Genomic DNA, 9,674 nt, shown 5'->3' with positions numbered 1-9,674 from the left:
AGTTTGCTGACGTCACCACACTGTGTGGTGCGGTCCACATGCTGGAGGGAAGGGATGCCAGCCAAAGGGACTTTGACATGCTTAAGAGGTGGGCCCATGCAAATCACATGAAGTTCAACAAGGCCAAGTGCAAGGTCCTGCACATGGGTCAGGGCAATCCCAAGCACAACTGCAGGCTGGGTGGAGAATGGATTGAGAGCAGCCCTGAGGAGAAGGACTTGGGGGTGTTGGTTGATGAGAAGCTCAACATGAGCCAGCAATGTACGCTTGCAGGCCAGAAAGCCAACTGTATCCTGGGCTGCATCAAAAAAAGCATGACCAGCAGGTCGAGGGAGGTGATCCTGCCCCTCTACTCTGCTCTCATGAGACTCCACCCAGAGTACTGCATTAAGCTCTGGCGTCCCCAGTACAAGAAGTACATGGAGCTGTTAAAGTGAGTCCAGAGGAGGGCCATGAAGCTGACTGGAGGGCTGGAGCACCTCTCCTACGAGGACAGGCTGAGAGAGTTGGGGTTGTTCAGCCTGGAGAAGAGAAGGCTCTGGGGACACCTTATTGCAGCCTTCCAGTACCTGAAGAGGGCCTACAAGAAAGCTGGAGAGGGACTGTTTACCAGGGCACATGGTGACAAGACAAAGGGTAATGGCTTTAAACTGAAAGAACGCAGATTTAGATTAGATGTTAGGAAGAAATTCTTTACTGAGAGGGTAGTGAGACACTGGAACAAGTTACTAGAGAAGCTGTGGATGCCCCATCCCTGGAAGTGTTCAAGGCCAGGTTGGATGGGGCTTTGAGCAACCTGGTCTAGTGGAGGGTGTCCCTGCCCGTGGCAAGGGGGTTGGAACTAGATAATCTTTAAGGTCCCTTCTAACCCAAACCATTCTATGATTCTATGCTTATGTTGACTAAAAATTGTCATTCCCTGGGACTCACCCATTATTGAGATTTCTGTGGTCAAACAAACAGAGGAAAAGCTACTGAATTTCTCTCATGTCAGTCAATCAGTGAAGAGGTTCAAGGGACAATGGTTAAAAATTGGCGCTGTAGTCATCTTAATGTCTAAGGAGCAGGATAATAATACCTATCTTAAATCAAAAGATTGGTTATTCTCTTGACTAATGAAAACTAGCACAGTATAATGAAAACAGCAAGTAGAAGTATTATCCCATTCATATAAAGGAAGAACACCGTAACATGAGAAAAACCTATGAATATAGGTCTGACAAAGAAAAACACAGATAATTAGGGTAGGGTTACAGAAGTAGTAACCCTAAAATCAATTGGATTATACCAAAGAATTATTCTGTTTTTAATTAAGAATATCACTTAATAAGAGCACTAACGTATTATACCACGTAAACAGACACCCTGGAATAATACTATTGGGATAAAAATAATTAAGCTTATTACAATTTATTGGACCAGAAAGCAGAACCTACCTTCTTTTCTTCTGCCCTCCCCACAATAGGTTGTATAAGTAACAAAACACACATATTTTTTAGTCACTTCTTTTTCCTTTAGGGGACCATAATTATTCTATGTAGGTTAGATTTTGCATCTGAAACTTAACTTATAAAATTTGCCACAAAAGCATTATTTGATAGACCCAGAATCTCAGTCCCAGAATTAGCAAATCTATCAGAAAATTTCTGTTAAGGAATCTGATCTGGCAACTGAGCCCTGCCAGTATGTGAAAGCACTGAGTACTCCATGCTGTATTCCTCAGAATCACTATAATTCACCAAACCAACAAATTGACCTTCAGGTAAAATTACATCCTGTCATTTAACAGAAAGTGAGGCAATGACAGTAAATAATACTAAGGAGAATGCCAAGTCTTGCCAGATTTGTTCAATTCTACACGTTATGGAGGAAAGTAGGAATTACAAACAAAAGTTTAGCAGGAGCTTCCCTTTTGAACTAGAACAGTAAAGACACTGTTCACCTTCCCCTGTTCTTGGCTGACATAATTTCTAACCCTCCCTAATAAAGCTCTGGAGCACAGAAAAGTCACAATACGCACAAGATTGTTCTGTCAGTATAGAAGGTTGAGTTAAAAATAAACAAACGACTTGGTGCTGCATCATTTTATTCCAAAATGTCATTTTAAAACAATGGCCAGGAAGTTCCTATTTGGTTCCACTCTTCAATTTTGACATCTGGAAGTTAATATTTTCTGTCTTTGAATGGTTCAATTTTTAAATGTACATTGTGCTATAATATAATGCGCTCATAAAGAAACTAACTCCACTGTTGAAAGCACACAGAACATTTTTAAAAGGAGAATATTCTTAAAATATTCTGTTTTCCCTCTTATCTGGAACTAAAAGAAATTTTGAAATCTGTTATGAAAAAGACTCTTCATCCTCTGCAAAGTGCTTGTTACCACACAGCCAATGTGACACAGTGTAATTTTCAGTCTTGCAGATTTAGACATTTGATTGTTTTTCTCTTTGCTTTAAATATTTCCTGCCTGCTCCTGTGAATCACCAATAGGAATTATCTGTATAACCACTATGAGAGACTTTGCAAATGTTTCCTCACATGCATAAGCGGGAAATAACCACAGGAAAAGATGGAAAATTGCAACAAATTAAGCTGCAGTATCATTAACACCATCTTTGCAATTTAAGTTGTTCCTTGGTCAGCCATATTCTCCAGAAACCTACGTCACCTCAGCAGCACAGCTCATGTTAACGAAGTAAAGAAACAGCTTCAGTGAAAGCTCTGGCAAGCAGCTACAGCGTAGTAAAGTAGCAGCAGGTAGTTTTCCTTCAAAGGTTAAGTAAACCCAGCTGCCTAAGATTCTTCCTGGAGTACAGCACCTACGATTGCCTCCCACCAAGGCAAGGTAAGGTAAGAGTTCACCTCCTAGCTTCAGTTCAGCTGGGATAAATAATATCTACTCCTCCAAGTAATAGATAAAGATATGTGCATCCTGTTTAGCAGCTCTAATTAACTTTCACTACACATGACGATGCCTTTATTTCCCTTAGGCCTTTAGGGTTTTGATACACATATTCCTCTTTATGTAACTTATCACTGAACTTGCTTCATTTGAGAACAGACCCCTGTTTCACTCAGGGCATCTACAGTCACTGCATTTGCAGGTTCACTCCGTGTCCACCGAATGCTGGTTTGGGAAGGTTGCCGGATTTTCTTTTCCTGTTGGCTTGTGAGGGCTATTTTTGTTAAATCCTTTTTTGCTACACTAAAATTCCACTTATGGGTTGTGTCACTGCTGTCCACCACCTCCCCCTCTTCCCTCTAGTATTCCTCCACCAGTAAGAATAACTTCAACACAAACTCAACCAATTCAGATTTCTTGGTCCCTTCTCATTACAATGTGATCTGACAAAATGCACACATCTGAGCTGTCTGATGAGGTTCTCCACTAAGACAATTAAAAAAACCCCCAGAACTCTTTGGACATGATTCATCTCATAATAAAGTAGACAGATAAAATAGATCAGATGAATCTGGCACTAAAATGTCTATTTTTCTGCAATGACTTAAAATTAATTTTAGATAACTACTGGAAACCTAAAGTTAGAACAGAGGAATTCCACCCTTCTGTCTACATTAGTTTTTCTTTTCATTATGAGCTGTGCTCTATTAACTCCTACATTGTGTAGACATATCCATATCACCCCAAAAGATTACAGTGTAGTATGGCTTGTAATTAAATCAGTTATGCTGCTATGCATAAAGACATATATCTTTTCATGTGAAACTACCATGCTCGTCTAAGTCACTGGGTCTGAATGCCAGAAAGAATAAAGCATCTAATATCCAATTTACTTAAGTGGGTGTTATGCAATCCTCCCACACAGGGCACCATGCAGCTGTGTTTTTTTCTTTTCCTCCTGAAAAAGGTTTAAATTGTAGGTTATTTAAAAAAAAAGAAAAAAGAAAAAAAGAAAAAAAAAAGAAGAAAAAGAAGAAAGTAGTTCAGATCAATTAATTTTAAAATCTGTTTCTGTGATCCACCTTTTTTTCTCTGTTATAGCCAGTTCTTGAAAGAGTAGCTTACTGAAGCACACTTTAAAAATACCAGCACAGTGTTCATGATATAATTTTTTTTTCCCCATGAAATCTCTCTCTGAATGAGAATCTGGGTTCCCTGGGAATCTACTTGGAGGTTAGTAGCTTAACTGGTTGGTGGTGGGGCTTTTGAGGCATATTGGTGTGACAGCTCGGTGTCAGGGCCCATCATCTCAGGTCTCACACATTGTTACAGCAGGGCTTGAAAGGAGAGGAGAAAACAAAAGTGTACAAATCAGAGCCTGTCCACAGAGGAGGAGGATGTTGAAAGAATTAGTATAATTGTCTGTGTGAGTGGGAGGGAATCTGGGAAAGCAGAAACCAAGCCTTTACCTGTTCAAAGTTGGGTGTAGATGCTGTTACAAGGGAAGAGCTAGAAATAATGACTTGGAGCTATGCTAAAATAAAGGAATCCAGTATGAATTGAATGAGAAGTGAATCCAGCACAGGACTAGAGAGCTTAAAAGAGAGCATTGTAATGCCAAGGCAGTGGAGAAACAACAATAATGTTGCCCTTTTTAGCCCATATTTTAACACAACAATTATTTTATAGCTTTTTATTGGGTTGGACCTTTGGGCTTCAGAGTTGATACCCCAATTCACACTGATCCTGATTTTACTTTCATTTATTACCCACTTCATTTTACCACTAGGCTGCATAAGGGAGTTACAACCTAATGGACGTACGTCCATGACATCTAAATTCACTTCAGCATTTAGCCACAGCATTTCTGCAGATCAAAACACTTACCTCAGAAAAAAGTTTGTATGTCTATTTCCCAGGCAACTTTTCTAGAAGAAACAATACAGTAGATGAACCACTCCCTAGGGTAACTGTTAGTCACAAGGATCTCTACATTCATGTTCTCTGTGTTCATTACCACCATTAATTATACCTAGGAATGAAGCCATCAACCACAGTAAGACACTAGTTAGTTTAGAAGCACAGCCTGCCTACTCAGCAACAGAAGCTGCTGTGTTATGCAGAGGCCATTTCAGTATCTCATACTGCTTTTTTTAGTGAATAAAGTAAAATATCTATGTTTATCCTTCTGTTATGCACCACACAACGCACGCTGCAATCAATTGATCTGGGCTGATGGGATCTGCAGTGCTAAATGGGACAGGAAAAAGAGTCAGTACTGCTCATTGGTTAGGTGGTTATAGGTTCTGACTTTGGCGTATAAGGGATCATGTCTTCATGTTGCTTTCAACCATGAACATGTTAGACAAGAAAAGGGAGAAATATATTAAAAAAATCCCAGGGTTCTTCCTTTAACACAACTCAAGAAATCTTCTGCTTGCAAATGGAGTATATTATGAGGAATGTATAAACTGATCTTAATTACTACATTATATTCTAAATAACCCCACGGTAATATTCTTTCTATGGTCTGACAAGTCATGTATTGCTAAGACTTTCTAACTCTACAAAAATAAATAGAAGCCTGCATATTACATTAGGAATGCTTTTTTTTTTTTTTACTTTCTTTTAATTTTAAAAAGTTATAAATTGTGATAATTCATTTAAAAGATCCTTGGTTACCGCATATTTTATGATAGCACCTTTAGGTTTTCAAAAATCCTAAGAATCATGTATGAAAGTATATAAGAAATAGATCTGAAGGTTTAGTGTACCATGAAAGTGGGATTATTTGAATGCTATTCATACTCAATGTCAACAGTGACCAACTTGTCAGTGGTGGAAAAAGGTTACCAGACTAGCAGGTACACTTCTTTTTAATTAAATATATTTTTTCCTAAGTTTGTTCTATCCCATTTGCATAGCACACAGGAGTTCTGTCCAGTATGTATTTCCATGGTGTTTGGTAAAGGTGTCTATGTTGCTTTGTAATAGTTGTTAACAAGAAATTTTTTTGCAGAGGGTACATTTAGCTCAGTATTATACATGACTAGTATGTGGCTAACTTTTGAATTTGGCAGAAAAACTGCCATACGACTGAGTTGAAGTTACTGCAAGATAATAAATGTTTGCACACTTGCTTCTGTCCTGCATCCAGCTCTGGGGGCCCCAGTACAGGAGAGACATGGAGCTGTTGGAGCGAGTCCAGAGGAGGGCCACGAAGCTGATCAGAGGGCTGGAGCACCTCTCCTGTGAGGACAGGCTGAGAGAGTTGGGGTTGTTCAGCCTGGAGAAGAGAAGGCTCCGGGGAGATCTAATTGCAGCCTTCCAGTACCTGAAGGGGCCTACAGGGAAGCTGGTGAGGGGCTGTTTATCAGGGAGTGTAGTGACAGGACAAGGGGTAATGGGTTTAAGCTGAAGGAGGGTCGATTTAGATTAGATATTAGGAAGAAATTCTTTACTGTGAGGGTGGTGAGGCACTGGAACAGGTTGCCCAGAGAAGCTGTGTATGCCCCATCCCTGGGAGTGTTCAAGGCCAGGTTGGATGGGGCTTTGGGCAACCTGCTCTAGTGGAGGGTGTCCCTGCCCGCAGCAGGGGGGTTGGAACTAGATGATCTTTAAGGTCCCTTCCAACCCAAACCATTCTATGATTAGCTTGTTCCACTTATATCTGCAGGATAAAAGATGTCACATTACTGTGCTTAAGCACAAAAAGAGAAACTCTTTGTACTATACTCTTGTTAAATGTCCATTTAGGTGTTGCAGTTAGGAAACAACATACACCACAACAGTCCCTGTTAATGCACTTCTTGAGTGTTGTACAAAAGCATGGCTTCTCTTCAAGATTGCATGCATCTGAGGTATAATTTAAATCAGTACTAATGCACGTTTATTGTGTTTTATGGCATGATTTTGATTGAATTTCACTCTAAAAATGATATCTTGGGATTCCTGAGTCTCCAGGTATATTTTTTTTGTATTTTTCTCCTTAGATTCTATTCTTTCCCTTTTTTCTGCTCATTTTTCTTCCCTCTTCCTACCCAGAATGACTCTAATGGCTGCTTATTTGTCTCTCTCTCTCTCTTCTCTAAATCTTTTAAACTGGTTTCTCTACACTTGCAACTAGCAAATATTTGGATCATTTGTAACTGAATTAAAAAAAAAAAAAGAGAGAAGGATAATGTAATTATCATATCTAGTAGTTAGAGACAACTGACATTTAAGAAGATATTGAGGAAGGAGAAAATCTTGCCTTCTCCAGTTTCCACTCCAGTCATCCTCTGGATCTGTTCAAGCCACTCAAACTTCATGGAGGTAGGAGGAGTCCAGGAAGGACAAGATCTGAGGAAGGAAAGGATGGCAGAATAAACTGTAATCTCTATTATTTGCATGATTTCTAATATAAACAGAGGTCCAGACATCGTATCAGAAGACTATTATTATACTAAGTACATGGAAAGAGAAACATCCTTAAAACCCTGATACATCATCTCAAAAACATGTGATTGAAAGGGATCAAAACTGAATCTGCAGAGATTTGAAGTTTCCAAACAGCAAACATTTAGAACTGAGAAAGACAAACTAGAGATGTTTCATGTTCACTGAATGTGGAAGAGTTTTCTAATTCCCATAAGTTAAAATCAGGAAATCTAACTAAAATGCATGTAATGAGGAAAAGGGGAAGTAAAGGATTTGAAGAACACCTAAGATGTATGAATCACAACCTCAGAATAAAGAGAGAGCTTATAGGAAATGAAGAAAGATGCATTTTATAAATTAATAAACACTGGATTAAAATGAGAATTGCATCTATCAAAATCGAGGTTGAACTCCTCACAATGTTTTTCTCTTGTTCTTTTTCACAAAGTCCTTTAACTGTATAAACAAATACAAGACCTGGAGTATAATTAAGTTGTTTTGTGACACTGATGAAAGAGATGAAAGATCTCAAAAATCAATAATTTGTCTCAGAATGACACTATTCAACACTAGAGCAAAAGCAGAGTAACTAACAGAAACTTGGGCATGTAAGTTTTCATATCCAAATTAGTATCAAAACTTGAAGTGCTTAGCACGGGAAAATAAAGGGAAGATGAAGAAAATAAGTCCAGGAAAAGACAATCTCCATCCAGAGCCCTGGGAAAACTGGCACATGAAATGGCAAATCCTCCAGCAAATATTTTAACCAAATCTTTTCAATTGGGAATGGCATCCTAGTAGTAAATACAGAAAAATATTATAGCAGAAAAGGAGAAAAGGAAACTTAGTAAACTAAAAGCCTCAAAACATGGTAGGTTTTATGTAAAAACATGAAGGGAAGAATAATTAAATAGATAAAATTAGAAATAAATAAATTTAAAATATTTTACTAAAGACAGAATATGCCAAACCAATTTGATGTCTGTGTATTATTTCATTTTGATAAGATAACAGATTTTGTAGGCAAGAATAAAACCATAAGACATCTGAATAATTTTCTTTCAGTCTTCCCATATTTTCTAGACAGCTTTTTACTTTAGTAGGCTTCTAAACATAATTTTCCCTCAATGGAAAAATCTTTCAGTGTTCCATTTGAGGAAAACTTTTTTCTTAGCTTAGAAACAATCATACAACACAACATTTACTGTATCATTGCTTCAAACCCTCCTGGGGTTATGATTACAGGAAATGTTTGTTTGTTGTTTGTTTTAAAAATATATATGCAGAAGACAAATGTAACAAAGTAAAAAGCCAAAGGGTAACAGTCCCTTGTGTATTTCCTATTTTAAAAAATCATGTTACTTCTTTGTTCTTGCCATTATTATTGCCTACAGTGAAGAAATTGCTGGGAATAAAACCTGCACACCTTGTACTGTACAATTTCATTTTAGCCTGTTTTCTCTTGGTAAGCTGCTTGCTAAGAGATACCTCTAAACCAAGATGAACCTGTATTACAGCGCATTTGGCCACCTCTTTGATCAGCTTGTTCATAATATAAAAAGTGTTTCAGTAACTTGCAAAGGCTAAAGGTAGATATAATTTCAGTTTCTGACCAAAACTTTGCACCTCATGATTTTCAAGTGAAAACTAGCTGAAAAAAACAAACAGAGCTCACAGAGTATTTACTTTGAAGTCAGTGCACAAAGGACAAGAGAATAAACCCCACCAGAAACTATGGATGAGCTGTCCCATGTAATGTTATTTGACAGCAAGTGTTTTTTTCCCTGGAAAAATCAAAATATCCAGTCTTTTTCTTTATAAAAAGACCAAGTGAATATAAGCAATAAAGTTTGAATTAACAGAGGTTAAACTCTACTAACCTTGAAAAAGTGAACCTTGAGAGCTTCACAACAAAGATTATACTCTTTGTAAGTAGGATATTGCAAGGTCTTACAAGAAAAATCTTTACCGGTGGTATCTCAGGGAGTGTGTATAATTAGTAACTTGAAGAGGTTTTTCAAAATAACCAAACCGATTCCTCACTACATCAAGCATTTGCATAGTATTTATTCAAAAGATAAAAATATGACCTTTAATGTAGCACACATATATACACACATTATACATATATATAATAGGGTACATGTTATAAATGCAATCTCATTATTAAAATTCTAATACAAATGCCACTCTAGAAAGTTCTTGAATACTGGATTAACATTTTTCATGTTCTACTTATTTTTTCTTTTGTTTTAGAAAGACAAAGAAACATGAATATAAAGAAGCTGAGCTTTTAAATCATTAATTAATTAACCTTTAGATTTTATTACTAGTACAGTAAAGCACATCA

This window comes from Grus americana, chromosome 2 (assembly GCF_028858705.1).
Source record: "Grus americana isolate bGruAme1 chromosome 2, bGruAme1.mat, whole genome shotgun sequence".
Lineage (NCBI taxonomy): Eukaryota > Metazoa > Chordata > Aves > Gruiformes > Gruidae > Grus > Grus americana.
Note: the sequence above shows the minus strand (reverse complement) of the source record.